Here is an 18,828-nt window from a genome sequence, read left to right as displayed (position 1 = left end):
GATTATTTTAAACCCTCAACCAGTGGGCAAACACACTCTCATTCTTCAGAACCCTTCTCTGGTATTCACTCTTCTGACAAGCCTTTCCTGACCTCCCCAGACAGGTTTATACTGATTCTCAATTGTGCATTCTCGTAGTCTTCAATCCATGCTAAACCAAATTGAAACTGTGCTCATCTCCCCCACGATACTGTGAGCCCTTCAGGGGCAGAAATTCTCTTATTCTTACTTCCTAAAAATGTCTGGTACATAGTAGCTGCTCATATTTTTTAAACAAGTTTAAATAAACATGAGAATACATAGTAGAAACCTGAGTTGAGAATCATAGGTGAGAGGTAAGGAATCTGACAACTAGCCTTAATCTCAAAGGAAAAATTGTGTTAGTTACCCCAAAACTTAATGGTTTAAAACAACAAGCATTTATTATTTCATACAGTTTTTGTGGGTCAGGAATTTGGGTGCTGCTCAGCCGGGTGGTTCTGCAGGTTGCAGTCAAGGTGTCATCCAGGGGTGCTTCTGAAGCTTGACTGAGGCTAGAGGAGCTGTTTCCAAGATGACTCACTCACATGACTGGCAAGTGGATGCTGGCTTTTGGCAGGAGGCCTTAGTTCTTCGTCATGTGGCGTCTCCATAGGGCTGCTTGAGTCTCCTTAAGGCTCCACATGGCCACTGACTTCCCCAGCGCAAGTGATCTGAGAGAGAAGGGCCAAGCGGCACTGTCTTTAATGACCCAGTCTTGGAAGCCACACTCCATCATTCCCACACTTTTCTTGGTGACACAGCTCAGCCCTATTCTGTGTGGAGGGGACAACACAAGGGCGTGACTACCAGGAGGTGAGAATTGTTGGAGGTCAGCTTGGAGGTGGGTGATCACAGAAGTTAATTAATTTAAAAGTGAAGTAATGCATGCTTAGTGGATGGCAAGCAGTTAATTTGTGAACAAGAAAAGGCAAAAGGGAGAGAAATTTTAAAAGAATAGGGGTTGAAATGACTTGTGTGGTTAGCGTGCTAAGGAATCAATACGATGTTTCTGAAAGTATTGCTTAGCAGCTGTTGAAGTTAGACAATGGTATTTTAGACATTTGGATAACTTTTTATTTGAACATTTTATATGCTATTTTCCCCCCTGCTTAGGATCAGCGAAGTCTCTTCTAAGTGATCAACGAAGACAAATGCTCCGGAAATACCTAGAGGAAAAGTGACTAAAAAAATTAAGAGAGAAACCTCAGCGACAACCATTTATAGTGGGTGTTTATTGACCCAATAAGCCTATTTTTCTTTCATCAATACCAGCACACCAACCAAAAAAGGTAAATTTAGTATCATAACTTGATATTCAGGAATAGTTCTTAACAAGACTTTTCTTTAAGAGATTATACTTGATCTTAGCCAAGAGGCCAAGAAGCGATTCTTTGAGAGTTTAAATGACTAAAATAACCCTTTCCCTGTAGTCCCTTTATTCACTTAGCTAGTTGGCAGGAGCCGGGAGTGACATCCTAATAGTTCAGAAGATAAAGATCAGGTCTCTCGGTGCAGCCATAGGTAGGTTGACAAGGGATAAAACTAGCAAAGCAGTCAGAGCCGGGCTGGACGGTGAAGGCCGGGTGAAGGATTTGGCGTCCACCCTGTTGTATGCGAAGAGTCAAGAGAGGCTTATACATGAGCTTGTACCATGATCAGATGAATAATTCAGGAAGATTACCCTAGCCTGGAAGATTGTAGTCTGGAAGGGGAAGAACTTATAGGTAGGAAGACTGTAGTGAGACTGTCGTGATAGAATAGATGAGACAGGATAAGGGGACTGGGGCAGTGGGCTTAAAGGAAGAAATAGGTGTGAGACATCTCAGGAGAGAAATTGACGGGGACCAAGCAGATGGTGAGGGGTGAAGGAAATTGAAGAATCGGAGATAAGATGATTCTGAAGATAAATTAGTTTGAGCAACCATATAAATTGTGCTGCTGCTGAAAGAGGTGTGGAAGGCAGGAAAAGGAACATGCCTAAGTGGGTGCATATTGATAATGCTTTTTCTGCAGCTCATTTGGGCCATCTGGATAACAGGCAGTTGGGAATAAAAATTTGAAAATCAGGACGGAGATCCATGCTGAGATGTGGATTTAGGGTATGATATTGGGAGTACGGATGGGGGTTTAAGCTGTAGGGCTAAATGAGAGCACTCCAGTAAAGATATACACATTGTGAAAGAGTGAGGTCTAGAGAGCACCTTCAAGTGGGCAGAAGTCAGGTCAGTGATAGGTCAGATTGGCAGGAGAGCTAAAACAGGACAGAAGCTGGAGGAGGGGTGATCTAAAGAAGAGAATGATCCATGAGTCAAGAGGGATGAAGTTTGAACACAGGCAGCTGGATTTGTAAATTAGGTAGTCACTGGTGATTTGCTCTTTTCAAGGTAGTCTCTTGTTGGCTGTGTATTCATTCCTGATTTAAATAAGAATTCAATAACATAAAAGCTCAAGATATTGCCTGTTTTTTTTGCTTCAGGAATGTCATTGATTTATTTGAGAGACCTTTGATTACTCTGCATGTGACCTTTGGATAACATGGAAGTGGCCTAAATTAGTAGAATGTAGCTCAAGCTGGAAAGATATAGAAAAATATGGTGTGTATGTGTTAGAGGAGGGCGAGATTGTTTCTGTTTGGAGGAACATCAGAGAAGACCTCTTGGAAGAGGCTGAATTTAATCCGGCTTCTCAAGAGTATGTAAGGCACCAGTCATTGGTCTAAACTGTAAACAGCTATTTACAAAGTGTTATATGTAGGGGGAAAAAGGCACACATTATTGTGTTAAATAATACGATTCACCGGTAGATTTTTATTCTACTTAGACGATAGCCATCGCTGAATATTGTTTACTTTGTGCCTGGTTTCTTCAGCACTAGATCTTCCCTGAGATTTGGAGAAGCAAGTGGCTCCTAATCTAGAGGAGAAGTCTGATTGTGCTTCTTCAGGAATTTTAGAGTTGATAAATATCTTATCACTTTTAATCAGTCCTTCTCTTGCTGGATTTCTTCCATACTTTGTGATCAGGTCTCCATTTTCTTATGGACAGAGGACAAGTGCACATAATCATTGGATTTGAAGGCAAACTGTCAAAGCTAAGAAAGTAAGCTGTGCAGTATCTTTTCATAAACAGGAGAGAAGAGATCTTAATACTCTAGTCTCTTCATCGACCCCTTCCAAATATTTCCAGTTCATCATATTAACAAGGATTCTAATACCTGGAAAATACAGTATGAAATTTCTCCTTTGTGCTCACTGAGAAATATGAATAAGTTTTGAAGATTTTAAGCATAATTTAAATCAAACTAGAACCAGAAAGGAGAGTAATTTAAGTTAGTAGGTATCTTTTTGGCAAGTATCTTTTTGCCATAAATGATTAAGGGTTAGATGACTAAGGGTAAAATTTAACTTTAAAATGGAAACTTTATTTTGTAATGAGACATGCAAGTAAATTATGGCAGTGCATTTTTTTAACTTTATCTTCTTTTGACTGTTTTAATGCTGTTCCATCTTGTATGGATTGCCAGGTCAAAGGCCAAAGCCCAAATGAAGCTGACTAGGGTCTAGTTGATAGTAGATAATTGTTACTAAAATGACGAATTATGCTCCTTTTCTCAGAGTAAGTAAATTCATTTTAAATCTATTATCAGCTTCAATCAGAGTGATTATTTTACTAGAGTTAACAGTACCAAACTCCCTGTTATTGGTATGGTGACATAGAGCAGTTTTGGCTAGATGCTAAGGAAGTACTCACTTGAAATATTCATCGCCAAACATCCCTTATGAGATCTATACCAACTCTGTGTGTCACTCTGTGTGTTTACTGGGCTCTATTATGTATCCATGTTATGATAAAATGCAGATAGGGATATAAAGCACGTAGGGTGGGGGATGAACATATGGGTCTTCAGAACACCATTATGGACAAAGTTAATAGGACGATTACTAAAATACAGTGAAGTGGGCAAGGAGGTAAATAGTATGTCTCTTTATCAGGTGAGAAGGCTCCATTTCATGTATTCAATAAATTGAGTCACTACCATGTTCCTCTAGGCTCTAGGATATAGTAATGAATAAAACAAAATTCCCTGTTTTCATGGAGCTTACATGTGAGATAGGCAATGAAAATAAAAATATATAGTATGTGATGGTCATAAATATTATGCGGGAAATAAAATAAAGAGAAGGCAGATGGGAAGTATTGAAGCTGGTACAGGGTGGGCTTCTGATGGGGCCTCGCTGAGATGGTGGCGTTTTGAATGAAGTCTCCAAGGAAGTTGGAGAGTGCACTGTGGGAAGAGTTTTCTATGCAGGAGAAGACATTTCCAGACAAAATTCAAAAGTTTTGAAGCAAAAACATGCTGGTATGTTTAAGGACTCTCAGAAGATTATAGTCAGCTATTTTGAATAGCTTAGGCTGTTAGCATTTTCAAAATTCAAGGATTCTACAAAAAGTTTGTAAGGACATCTATATAATGGAAAACGTTTTCATCTCATCTTATTTGGGGTGATGGATTTTTTGCTGAGTCATTTATAATAGTCAGATTTCAGATGAGGGGTCAAAATACCGATTGAAAATGTGGTGATTTGATTCATTAAGCAATTAAATCACGTAGCACCTAATCTTTTAAATAGATCGTTAATGGGAGTGATGTTCGAGCAACACGATCTGGTCAAAGACAAACTTCTGAAAAGAAAGTGTCCAACGAGAAAACAGGTAGGGGTGTTAGCAATTATTGTAAGCTCTGAGGTTGCCGCAACAATGCTTCAGTAATTACCGAAAGCATTTAATTTCGTGGTTCCCGCAGCAGGGCAGCCTGCAATGCCCACGTGCGTGAGAACCACTCGGTCGATGACTCAAAGAGCGAAGCAGACCGCGGGGGCAGGCGCCACCAGTGCAGCCTCCGCGGGAGCAGCCTCCGCCGCGCCGGCCACGCGAGCGGCGCGAGGTGAGAACTGTTCCTTCATCAGTGGCTGAAGTAGAATGCTCTGGTCCCTGAGGTTTTTCGTGTTCAGTTTTTAAAGTCATCGTGTACGTCTTTGAGTAGGCGAGGAGGAAACGGGAGATTCCAGGTCCCGAAGACAGGTTCAGTGCCCCACCATCCAGTTAGCACACAGTGGGCGCTCAAGCGGTGGAGTATGTGCATCGGTGGGCAGCGCCACAAAGTGAAGATTAATGGCCCCAGTAAATTACAGCCCATTTGTTTGGTGGAATACAGTGTGCCGTTTAAGAACGATCCTGTGAAAGACACTTCATGACATGGTTCAGGGTATATTAAGTGGGCAAAGAAAACAGGTCATATTCTGAACAGTGTGATCACAATTCTAAAATATGTATGTGAATATGTGAACATAGGAAAAAAACTGGAAAAGCATACCCTCAATTGTCAGCAGTGATGATTTCTGAATAATGTCATCTTGAGTGATTTTTATTTATTTATTTTTTGAGGAAGACTAGCCCTGAGCTAACATCTGCTGCTAGTCCTCCTCTTTCTTGCTGAGGAAGAGTGGCTGGGAGCTAACATCCGTGCCCATCTTCCTCTCCTTTATATGTGGGACACCCGCCACAGCATGGTTTCCACGGGCAGTGGGTGGGTCCGCACCGGGATCTGAGCGCCTGGGCTGCCAAAGCAGAAACGTGAACTTAACTGCTGCGCAGCGGGGCCAGCCCCTCTGGGGTGAGTTTTTTTGCATTGTTTTTGTGCTTTGCTTTTCCTGATTTTCTATAATAAATATGCATTTGATAGTCAGAGGCAAAAGGTAAGATACTTTAGCACCTTTTGTTTTGAAAACAGATATCCTATACTTGGCAGGAAGTTTTATCTGTTTTTATCATATTTAAACAGGCTATATTAAATAGGATATTCTAAAATATGACTTTTAATCATAAAATCCTTTAAGGCATAGATTCCTATTGTTGCCCTTTTTCTTTCCCAAATTATCTAGTACTTTTTAATTTTTTTTTCTTTTGAGGAAGATTGGCCTTGAGCTAACATCTGTGCCCATCTTCCTCTAGTTTATATGTGGGACACCTGCCACAGCATGGCTTGATAAGCAGTGCATAGGTCCATGCCCAGGATCTGAACCAGCAAACTCCAGGCTGCCGAAGCAGAGTGTGTGAACTCAGCTGCTATGCCACCGGACTGGCCCCTTACCTAGTACTTTTAATGCAGAATTTTCTATCTAGTCAAAATGGATCTCTTATGTCATTTTTATTTTAGATAATAAAACAGAAAGAAAAGTACCCAATCAAGGAAGGCCTGCCGGAAAGATAAAAAAATAACCGGGCAAGGTAGAGTATAAACATCTATTTCTAGACATTTTGAAAATCTCATTGCTATTTTCATGAAGCTGAAATTAAGCTTACAGAACTGCTTCAAGAGGGTAACTCCACATGTGTGAAAACCTCTTGAAGCACAAGGAAGCATCAAGAGTATTTACTGTTATGGCTTGTGAGGTGTCTCATCTTCAAAACCTTATAGGTAGAGAATGTGTAGTTTGGTTAACAGAAGAGAGAAAATAAAAACACAGCTGACGGAAACCTTCATGTGAGCATCAGCTAGGAGATGGGTGTGGTGGGTGAAATGCACCGACTCTGGACTCAGCTAGCCCTGAGTTTGCATATTGTCTCACTTCGCTATATAATCTTGGGGAAGTTATGAGTTTGTTCTTCCAGCTGTAACATGTAATATCTACGTAGAGTAGTTTCAAGAATTAAATCACCTGACGTTTCTGATAGCATCTAGCATAGTGCCTGGTAGAGTCTTCAAAAAGAGCCACCATTTCAAGGACCCAATCCCTTGATTTATAATCCATGCTACAATTCCTTAGCCTTAAAAAAAAAAAAAAAACTTATGCCAAAGTGTAAGAAACCTGGTTAGATTCTTACCAAAAATCAGACATAGATCCTCCAAGGAAGGCAGTACAGGGTGACTCTTCACAGATGAGCAGCTGGGCCTCACAGCTCCTCCCTCGAGGTTGATTTTCTCCCTAAGGATCATTGATAAGCAAAGGTGTCTACCTTTGTGACCACACAGGCCTCAGGGACAGTGTTACCCTAAACTCTTGTCCAGGTAGAAATACTCTGCTTTCAATTCATCTCTCATTAAAAATCAGAAACGTAGAAACCTCTAAAAATTATGTTTAAATGGGTGGGTTAAATGGGCAAAGGTGGTCAAAAGGTACAAATTTCCAGTTATAAAATAAGTAAGAAGAGAATGTAATGTACTGCATGGTGACTACAGTTAATAATATTGTATGTTTGAAAGTTGCTAAGACAGTAGATCTTAAAAGTTCTCATCACAAGAAAAAATTTGTAACTGTGCATGGTGATGGATGTTAGCTAGACTTATTGTGGTGATCATTTCACAAGATACAAATATTGAATCATTATGTTGTATGTCTGAAACTAATGTAATGTTGTATGCCAATTATATTACAGTAAAAAAAATACCAAATAACAGATTGACTTGAAAAAGAAAATGTGCTTCACATTTTATTTGTTTGATCTTACTGTGTCACATTGAAAAATAGTTTTGCTCAGATGATAAAGTTATTTATAATAATCAAAAGTTATTTTAAAAAAGAGATTTTGTCCTTGACAATACTAGTAATCCAATAAACATTGGATTTCTGATTCTCAAACCTTTGTAATTATCAACATATTTTAAGTAAAAAGATATGTATTTGGTAGGTGAGTGAATTTTTCCACCTTAGTTTTCATATATTTTAATTTTTGGTAATACCTAAAACCTATTATTTAGTTTTTTAAATATGGATTGGTTGTCCCTCTTTCTGGACCATAGCAATGGTTTATGTAGCTGGTCTTCTGACTCCATGTCAACATTTAATTGTATTTGTTTTTGTCTCTTAAATTATGTACATGGGACATATCTCTTAACTTTCACATTTTCGGGCCTAAAAAATTGGTGGAATATATCCCCAGAAGAGAGATTCTCACTCTGTTCTGTTTATTCACATCCAGGTCGTGTCTTTTAAAGTTGAGAGTGAAGTAAATACTTTGGAATCACAAACCAGTGTGACAAACGGAAGGGATCCAGATGGAGTCTTATCAAAAGTGGAAAAGTTACCTAAGACAAATCCTGCATAAATGAAAGGGAGGCCATCCTTCGCACTGGTAGATTTTCTGTTTCGGCCTCCAGATGGTCTGAGGTGCTATGACGTAACACCTAGGACTCCAACAAGCACCGCTACTTTGACAGCCAGTTACAGCTGCATCTCTTCAAAAGCAGAAGTGTAAGAATGAGATGTTATTAATGAATTCCTTGCTGACATGCATAACGAATGCCTTTCTTAGATTTGGCCTGTGCTTTTTAAGTTATTTAGTTAGTAAACTATGTTCATTATAAATCATGAAAATTTGACCTTTCCAAAAAATTTTTCAGAAGGCTACAATAATGTATTTGACAGGTTTGATATTTTCTGTGCATTGTTATTATTTTCATGATTCAATCTGCTTTCTTTTTTTTTTTTTGCTTTTAAGAAGTGACTTTATTATAACACTTAGAAATAAATTTTTAGAAAGAAGAAATTGCTACACTGTAGCTCAGACATGGTTTGGCTTTTTTTGTTTGTGTGTTTTTTTTTTTACTGAGTATTACTTTATAAAAACTATCTCTAAAGACAAAATGATTAACTTGTAAAGTGTGGAGAAAAAATCAGTTTGATGCTGCTCATCAACTCCTCAGTGCATATGTCCGGTTGAGAGGTCTTCGCATCTGTGGATCTCATCACAGGGAGCAGAGACGGGCCTTCCCACTGGAGGAGTTTATGGTTTTTCCCTCCAGATTAGACACGGTTAAAAAACAGAAACATATTTCTATTTTATCCCATGTTTTAAAAAAAACAACATAATTTTGAAATCCTTCGAGGAGATATATGGGGTTCATGTTTCATGAAGTGTATTTTTGCTCTTGTTTAGTTATGAGGCTCCAGAAGTAACAAAAGAAATGTTGGCATGCAAAAGTAAAACTTCAGTACATCAAGATTCTGATGAATTACGCCATCCTTTGAGTTCTCTGACAGTTGGGAGCACAGGTGTGGTATTTTAATGAATTTTTTACTTGCTTCTCTGGGTTATGATTTATCAGAGATTGTTTAGAGCCCTTTTCACCATATGGCTCACCGTGTAGCTCAGGGTGTGATCTCAGGTTCAGAAGACACGGAAAAGCATGGGGAGGGCTATCTGGAGACAGAGCTGGAATGAGGACTACAGACTGAGAGGGGGACCGAAATGTAAATTTGAAGAGATGAAGAACATTGGAGACACTTTAAAAGGAGATCTGATGAATGAAATCATTGAGGCAGAAATAAAATTTTAAATTTCAATGTTGAAAAAATTGAAGGATTTAAGAAATTTGTCTTGTGGGGGATGTCATTTTAGGAGTTGCTGCTTTGAAATGTATATGTAATGTTTTCTTTAATCTATAGATCGTGTCTTAAATAAAAATGAAACTACTACTGAAAATTTACACGGCTTTCCAATAAAAGAAGTCCCATCACTTGAAATAAATGAAGATCAGACATCTCAGCAATGACATGTGCTGTGTTTCAGGTCTGTGCGTTTGTTCCCAGTGTAAGCATTTTGTATTAATGTCTAGACAGTTAAAACCAAAATTAAACTATTTTTAACCTTAATATAATACGTAGATGAATTAGGAGGAAACTGACATTAAGTGATTTTTATTTATCTTTTAAATTAAAAATTTTTTCAATGGCTAGTATATTCATGTGGTTCCTAACTTAAAAGATATAAAGAGGTACAAGTGAGAAGCCTTTTCTCCGACTCTGCTCCCAACCCTACAGTTCGAACCTTCCACAGAGGCAAGTGTTATTCATTTCTTGTGAATTCTTCCAGAGATACATAATGCATACATAGATAAAAATTTTTTTAACGTAAACAGCATACTATTCTGTTTTCATTTAATGTTAAATGTAGGAGATATTGCATTTGAGTCCTTTAAGAACTTTCTCATGCTGTTGTGTGTGTGTGTTTTAATGGCCGCGTGGTATCCAATTGTATGGCTACACCACGATTTACTTAGTAGGCCCGTTTCTGGTTGTTTCCATTGAGTTCAGTCTGGTAGTATTACTGTCAAGCCTGCAAAGAACAAGCTTGGATGCTTTTCAATCCTCTCCTGTGCAAATATATAAAGACCTCAATTTACATTCCCTCCAGCAAAATATGGGAGTTCCTATTTTATCATACCTTTTTTTTTCCTCAAAGAAACTAAGTTAATGTTTATTTTGTAAAAGAAGGATAGAGTGAGATGATGGTAGGCTCCTTGGCCCACTAAATCATGAGATAGGATTATGTTTCTCCAACTATGAAGACTGAAAATTAGAGTTCCTGTTTGGGAACCTAAATGCCATGTCACCTAAATGCCTTGGACACAGATCAGAGGACTGCATCCAGAGAAAGGCCCCAACGCTCCACATCACACAGGAAATGATGACATACTATGTTCTTGAGTGAATGTAGCAAGGAGATTCTCACACCTTTTCCAATGCAGTACTAACCACTTTTTTGGGCTTTGACAATCAAATAGAGGAGAAATATTATCTTCCTATACTTTTAATACTCATTTGTTCTATTATGAATGAGTATATTTCAGAGCCACTTCAGCTGTTTGTAGAACGTAAGGTTTTATGATTGTAAGGGATTTTAGAGATGAGCTAGTCCACTGTGTTGTTGGACTGAGACATTGAGATAATAAGCAATTTACCCAACTAAATAATGTCGGATCTAAGCCAAGTCTCCTTTCTCATTAATTAAGTTCTCATTAGATATAAACAGCTAAATTTCTCTTCTAAGAAAAAAACAATCCTCAGTTTCTCCTGCTAAGATGCTTTTTATAAAGAAACAGATTCAATTTATCTTGGGCCGGGATTTCTCAACTCGCACTACTGACACTCAGATTGGATAATTGTTGTTGTGGGGCCGTCCTCTGCATCACAGGATGTTGTGTAACGTCCCGGACTAGTAGCACTCCTCTGGTTTGTGACAAATGTGCTCTAGACACTGCCAGATGTCCCCGGGGGGGCCAAATTGACCCGTGTTGAGAACTACTGCCCTTGGACAAGCAAAGCCTACTGATTCGAATCTGTGAGGCCCTGACACTGTAATTCCAGTCTTACAGGGTTTAGCTTCAACTTACTCTGGGCAGTGGGGTTAGTCTTAGTTCCACGGGCAATACCAGAACCAAAGACAGGACTCAGGCATGTCTGGTTCTTTCTGTTTCATCTCTGATAAATGAGAACGGAAAGAACTAGAAATATTAGCTTGGAAAGTGGCTCTTGGCATTAACCATCCACATAAGTTTTAGGTGTAGAAAGATGGACATGTATAGGATATCAACTTGTATTTATGGATTTTAATATATCACAGTTCATAAAATAAGCATCAACTCTGGAAAATTACTATTGTACAAGTGTCATATTGCTAATACTTAGATATTAGTTTGAGAAACATTTGCAAAACTGAAACATATGTCATAATTTTAGAAAGATTCTCCGATATGAAAGAGAGGAATTAATATTGACTGACTGCCTTGAGTGGGAAAGGAAGCTTGAAGCATAGATTCCAAACAAAGGGGAGGGAACATTTATGTTTTTTGTCTTAGCTTTGTTTATTTTATTTTATTTATTTATTTATTTAGGAAGATCGGCCCTGAGCTAACATCTGTTGTCAATCTTCCTCTTTTTTTCCCTCTCCCCAGAGCCCCGACATATAGCTGTATATCCTAGTTGCAGGTCATTCTAGTTCTTCTGCATGGGATGCCACCACAGCATGGCCTGATGAGCTGTGTGTAGGTCCGGGCCCAGGATCTGAACCAGTGAACCCTGGGCTGCTGAAGGAGAGTGCATGGACCCAACCACTTGGCCACCAGGCTGGCTCCACATTGTTTATTTTAATATTTTTAAGTTTATCTGAAACAAAAATCTAGTGTTGCTGAACTTTATAGTTTTGTTATTCAAAATAGCAAGAATTTTCATATCTCAACATATGTTCACTAGTATCTCTGTGCTAAAATGGTAGATGACTTATAAGGTGTAAGTAATTAGAATGTTAGCCATTATTCCTAGGAGTTAAACGTCTGCCTATTTTATTATTAGATTTTTTATGACTTTTTGAGTGACATCTATACCTAGTATTGTTTAATTATGCAAAATATTTTCTGAATGAAAATGACCTAAATAAATATGGAACAAATTTTCTGATATTTCCTTAATCTTATTCGGAGAAGCTTTTTAGAAAAACTCATTTGTGTGCTGTGTGAAGTCCTTAGATGCTGATGTACAGTGAGTTGTTTGAGGTTGAATTCTTGTAAAATACAAGGTGAGCGGAATGCTGTTTACTATGTAGTAACATATATGAGAATGAATATGGCTACGTTTTAGTGGGAACGGAAGCAGACAGTTAATGCTCAGTATTTGTATGACAAAGTTTTGTAGTCGATGTTTTTTTGTTTTGCTTTAAGGTAAGAGTTTGATTCTGGAAGCCCCAGGATATTTGGGGTGAGGTCGTCTTATCAGCTGGCTGACTTGCAACCAAGGTCCTGTTTTGTTCTCTAGCTTTTAAAAATCTCATCTTTCCCTTAGCAGAAGATCTTATTCCCCTCGCAGTTGGTCAAAAAAGACTCCTTAAGGCAGAAATATTCAAACGGTTTTAAGAACTGGTGGACAATTTGAAATACAAACAAAGCGAAAAGGATACCACCTGTGCAGACCTGGATGGGTTCTGGGACATGGCCAGCCTTCAGGTATGTGGCCAGGATTTGGAATGGCTTAACTTTCGAGTCGCATGTTTTTGGAAGTGAGGCAACAATAGTAAAATGGGAGTAGTAGAGGCTGCTTAGGTATCTGTAGTATTAAATGAGATATTAGCCCCTTTACAAACTGTAAAGCAGTGTCTAAGTTTTATGGCTGCTGTCCCCTCCTCCCGCATACTGTCAGGGTAATTTCTATATGGGTTGGAAATTGAGATTCTATTCAACTGTTGCCTAGTCTGTGATGATTCCATGTGTGAGAAAATGAGGACGAGTCTTCAGTAGCTGGGTCCATCCAGCAGTTATTGTCCTTGCTGTGTGCCAGGCATTGGACGAGGAGCTGACAAATAAGGCACATTCTCTACCCCAGAGGAGTTTATAGTTTTATCAGAGTCAGACATAGCACGTCATTCCAATCTGGTGTAGAAAGTGCTGATAGAGGCAGTTACTACGAAGATCAGTGAAGGTTGGGAGGAGATGACACTTTCTGGCTTTTTGAGCTTATTTTAGAAATAAGGATATAAAATACTATTTCAAGAACCAGTGGCCAAGAACCATGAGACATTTGCAGACAGCCTGAAACCTGGAAGAAGGGGCCACAGCAGCACAGGAAGGAAGCTGTCTGGATGAGGACATGGGCTGATCCAGGAGAAGGAACTTTAAAAGCAAGTGTTAATATGCTCAAAGAGACCAGGCATTTTTTCTGCCAAATAAGAACAGCTATGAAAAAAAGAACATTCAGAAAACGACAAGAGCTCTTTGAAGTTAAAAACTATAAGATCAGAAATGTAAGATTCACTAGAAAGATGGAATATGAAGCTGAGATCTCCCATAAATTAGAGCAAAAAGAGAGAGAAAATAGGAGAGACTAGATAAGAATATTAAGGGGACCAGTCTAGGAAGTATAATATCCAAATAATAGGAATTCCAGAAAAAGAGAACAGAAAAAATAGCGGAGAGGAAATGATCAATGAAATAGTTTGACATTTTTCCCAGAAGTGGAGGACCTGAATTCCAGATTGAAGGAGCCCATTGAGTGCCTAGCACTGTGAGTCAGAGTAGACGCACACCAACGTACAATGAAATATAATTGTACAACTCTTGGGATGAGAAGAGACATCTAGAAACTTCTAGAGAGCAAAAACAAGTTTCATCCAAAGGGTCAAAAATCAGAATAGCCCTAGATTTCTCAACATCGACATGGAAAGCTGGGAGAACAATGGCCTCAAACTTCTCAGGGAAAAGAGCACTCAGCCTGGCGTTGTATACCCAGCCAATCATGCTTGAGGGTGGAAAGGCATGTTCCAGACACACGCAGTCTGAAATTTTACCTCCCATGCACCCTTTCTCAGGAAATTGAGAACGGCCCTCACAAAAATGAGGGAGTAAGCCAAGAAAGGGGAAGGAGCTGGGACAGATCCCCAAAAAGTCTAAGGGAATTGTGGCTGAGGTGAGTAAAGAGGGTGGGCAGCGGGCTTAGGAAGCAGCCGTTCAGACTGGAGCAGGAGGCTGGGGCTGAGCAAGATGCTGTCTCTGAGGCTGAACGGAATAGAATACCCGATTGGTTCGCTTTTCTAGTTGTATTAAGAGGTGATTTATACACACTGTGCAGAGTTTATAGGCAAATTGATGATAGATACATTAAAAAACTAAGCAAACAAAAAGCAAAGCAACGATGAAGTCTAGAGAAAAATGTGAAGAAACACAATATTCTGGTAATTATATGGCGCAGAAGTGAATAGTGTTTATGGAGTCAGAATAACGTCAGCATTACTTTATGACCAGTTGACATAATAATGAGTTGGTTCACTAGCATCCTTCAATGGTGACCAAATAATTTTGTCTTTCTTAGTATCATAATTATTTTATGGGTTTAAAAGTATTTGTGTTGGCATCGTTTACAGTCATTATCTTTAGTGATGCTCATTTCCCAGCTTTGGCCAGTGGGAGCCTCTTCAAATTGGCTCCTGGGGCTTTTATTTATTTTGAAGAGCTGTACTGAGAATAAATAATCTACGTATTATAAAATTTGCCCATTCTAAGTGTAAAAGTCAATGATGTTTAGTAAATTTACAGAGTTGTGCAACCGTCGCTGCAATCCAAACTTAGAACATTTTCATCACCACAGAAAGATGCCTCTTGCCTGTTTTCAGTCAGTTCCCATTGCCACTCCCAGTCCCAAGCAACCACGAGTCTCCTTACTGTCTCTGTAGATTTGCCTTTTCTGAACGTTTCATTCTAAGTAGAATCACCCAATATGTGGTCTTTTGTATGTGGCTTCTTTCCCTCAGCGTGGTGTCTCTGCGGTTCCTCCGTGTTGCAGGGCATGCCTGTACTTTGCTCCTTTCATGGCTGAGTAGCAGTTCATGGAGACATCACTCTTTATTCTCCAGTTGACGGACATATAGGCTGTTTCCACTATTTCACAATTACGAATAATCTATGAATATTCACTTACAAATCTTCATATGGGCATGTTTTCTTTCACTTGGGAAGATATGGCTGGATCATGTGGTAGATTTGTGTTTAACTTTTTAAGAAACTGCCAAACTGCTTTCCAAAGTGATTACACCCTTTCATGTGCCCACCAGGGGTGTGTGAGAGCTCCTGTTGCTCTGCATCCTCACCAGTGCTTGTTCCTGTCTCTCTTAGTATCGGCCATCCTGTGGGGTTTGAACTGTCTTATTGTAGATTTGATTCGTGTTTCCCTAATGAGTAATGATGATCAGCATCTTTTCATGTGCTTATTAGACATTCATATGTCTTCTTCGGTGAAATATCTATTCAAATCTTTTTGCCCATTTTTAATTGGGTTTGTCTTTTTATTATTGAGTTGTAAGTGTTCTTTGTATATTCTGGATACAAGTCCTTTATCAGAAATAGTTGCAAATATTTCCTCCCAGTGTGTGGCTTGTTCTTTAGTTTTCTTAGTGGTATCTTTTGAAATGCAGATGTTTTTAATTTTGATGAAGTTCAGTTTATCAATTTTTTTTAATGTTGTGATTTTGGCATTATTTCCAAGAACTCTTTTTGCCTAACAATAGGTCACAAAGATTTTATCTTATATTTTCTTCTAAAAGTTTTATCTCTTTCATTTAGGTCTGTGCACATTTGGAATTCATTTTTTTAAAAAATTAAGCTGTGATCAATTAATTTTGCTAGGAAAGATTTGCCCTGAGCAAACCTGTTGCCAGTCTTCCTCTCTTTTTTTTTCTCCTCCTCAAAGCCCCAGTACATAATTGTGTATTCTAATTGTAAGTCCTACTAGTTCTTCTGTGTGAGCTGCCACCACAGCATGGCTACTGCTAGACAAATCGTGTGGTTCCACACCTGGGAACCGAACCTGGGCTGCCGAAGCAGAGCATACCGAACTTTGACCAGGGCTGGCTCTGGAGTTCATTTTTGTGTATGGTGTAGGAAAGAGCCCAAATTCATGTTTTTTCTTGTGGTTATCCACTTTTCCCAGTACTGTTTGTTGAAAAAAACTGTCTTTTCCTCATTGAATTGCATTGGCACTTTTGTTGAAAATCAATTAGTCATAAGTGTAATCCTGAGTCTTTTTGACATTTAATTTTTTTTGAGAGAGGGAGATTGAGAGTACCTATTTGTATAAATGCATAGTACGGAGACTCAAAGCATATTTACCCAACTGTTGACAGTGGTTACCACTTTGGGGAGATTGGAAATACCAGAAGGATGGGGATCATATATTCCCATCCTCCTAGTATGTATATTATTTGAATCCTTTAAAATGAGATTGTGTCAGGGTCAGCCTAGTGGTATAGTGGTTAAATTTGGCACACTCCACTTCATTGGCCCAGGGTTTGTGGGTTCCGATCCCAGGCATGGACCTACACCATTCATCAAGCCATGCTGTGGCGGTGACCCACATACAAAATAGAGGAAGATTGGGACAGATGTTAGCTCAGGGCTAGGCTTCCTCAAGCAATAAAGAAGAGGATTGGTAACACATGTTAGGTCAGAGCCAATCTTCCTCACCAAAAAAATAAAAATAAAATGAGATTGCATCAAGAGAAAGAGAAGGCAAGCTACAGACTGGGGAAAAATTTGGCAAAAGACCTATCTGATAAAGGACTGTTTTCTAAAATATACAAAGAACTCTTAAAACTCAACAATGATGAAACAAACAACCTGATTAAAAAAATGGGCAAAAGGGGGCTGGCCCAGTGGCCGAGAGGTTAAGTTTGCATGCTCCACTGAAGTCATCCCAGTGTTTCATTGGTTCGAGTCCTGGGCGCGGACATGGCACTGCTCATCACACCACGCTGAGGCGGTGTCCCACACACCCCAACTAGAAGGACCCACGACGAAGAATATGCAACTATGTACCAGGGGGCTTTGGGGAAAAAAAGGAAAAAAATAAAATCTTTAAAAAAAAAATGGGCAAAAGACCTGAACAGACACTTGATCAAAGAAGACAGATGAATGGCGAGTAAGTGTATGAAAAGATAAGATGCTCAACATCATATGCCCTTAGAGAATTGCCAGTTAAAAGTACGATGGGACACCAGTACACACGTAGAATGGCAAAGATCCAAACCGCTGACGGCACCGGATGCTGGTGAGGATGTGGAGCAACTGGAGCGCTCATTCATCGCTGGCGGGGGTGCAAAATGGTGCAGCCACTTTGGAAGACAGTTTGGCAGTTTCTTACAAAACTAAACAGTCTTACCATACGATGCTGCAGTCACACTCCTTGGTGTTTACCCAAATGAGCTGAAAACCTGTGTCCACACAAAAATGTGCACACAAAAGTTTATAGCAGCTTTGTTCATAATTGCCAAGACTTGGAAGCAACGAATATGTTCCTCAGTAGGAGAAGGGATAAATAAACTGTAAAAAAAAAACAGCAACAAGAACAACAAAAGGGAGAGAGATTGTGTTCACACTGTATAATTTAGGATATCTCTCCTACCACTTTAGTCATCAAAATAATTTAGGAGAATTATTCACATATGACATCCTTTATGTAGATTTTTGAGGTTTATAACATAAAATAACAATGAACAATTTTACCATAAGAAGTGATTTGAATACTAAATTGAAAATAGTCTAAATTTATGTCACCAGTCCCAGTCGTCAATTTTTTTGAAGCTTTTGTTCATTAGTTTGTGAATTTAATATGGTTAGCATTAATCTGATAAACTTGTGCTTTATTTATTAACAGATACAGGATCTGCGCCACAAATTCAACAGTCTCACCATACTTGAGGAGTGTGGATGGGAGAAAGCCTGCGGTACGAGCAAAGATGTGTTTCAGGTAAATTTGTGGATTTCTAATATAGACTTTTACTTTAATGAATTTAAGCTTTAGAAACATTTAGCTTCAGGTTTTTCATCATTTCACAAAACGTGTCATCTATTAATTACAATGTCCTGATTGTCTTGAAAGAGTGAGGAAAGGTCAACACAAAATTCAGGATGGTCATTTCTGGGAGGGGATGTGGGGGCTGAGATTGGATTTGGTCCCCCTGAGAGCTTCTGAGTTGCTAAGCGGTGGTATGTACCAGTGTGTTTTATTCTTTAGACTGTACCTATCCGTTGTTTTGTAGTAATAATAGCAGTAGTAAATAATTTACATAATGCTTAGTATGTGCCAACTATGCTTCCCAGGCCGTTAGACACATTGACTCAGTTAATCCTCACAACAGTCCTGTGAAGTGGGTGCCGTTATCCCCGGGTGGGGAATCTGAGGCCAGGAAGACTCGAGCACGTGCCCAGGGTGGAGCTGGGTTTCTCACTCCAGAACCCATGTTCTTAACCCACAGGCTATACCGTCTCTCTCCTTTATATACTCTTGTGTGTGATGTATTTCAAAATGAAGGAACTTCTTAAGGAGAAAAGAGGAACAATGACTCTTAGACTCTCTCTCTTCTTCCCAAATTTTATCATGGAAAAGTTCCTATTTTCTCTGTAAAATTGGCTTTGTTGACATGATAGATTCCATTCTTATCTATTTGTAGTAATTTTTTTCCTAAAATATTTTAACTCCAAGCTTTTGGT

The 18,828-nt window shown here is 39.0% G+C and overlaps 1 long non-coding RNA gene across 1 annotated transcript; it reads right to left on the bottom strand.

The window, feature by feature from the left end:
* Nucleotides 1–400: 400 nt before the first annotated feature.
* Nucleotides 401–7,008, bottom strand: LOC123283939 (uncharacterized). The gene is made up of 2 exons (XR_006524762.2): nucleotides 6,906–7,008; nucleotides 401–692 (listed from the first exon to the last, which is right to left on the bottom strand). It is a non-coding gene; the product is annotated as an uncharacterized lncRNA (long non-coding RNA).
* Between the last annotated feature and the right edge of the window lie 11,820 nt (nucleotides 7,009–18,828).

Source organism: Equus asinus, chromosome 11, assembly GCF_041296235.1.
Source record: "Equus asinus isolate D_3611 breed Donkey chromosome 11, EquAss-T2T_v2, whole genome shotgun sequence".
Lineage (NCBI taxonomy): Eukaryota > Metazoa > Chordata > Mammalia > Perissodactyla > Equidae > Equus > Equus asinus.
The sequence above is the reverse complement of the archived record's forward strand: the minus strand, read 5'-3'. Positions and strand labels throughout refer to the sequence as shown.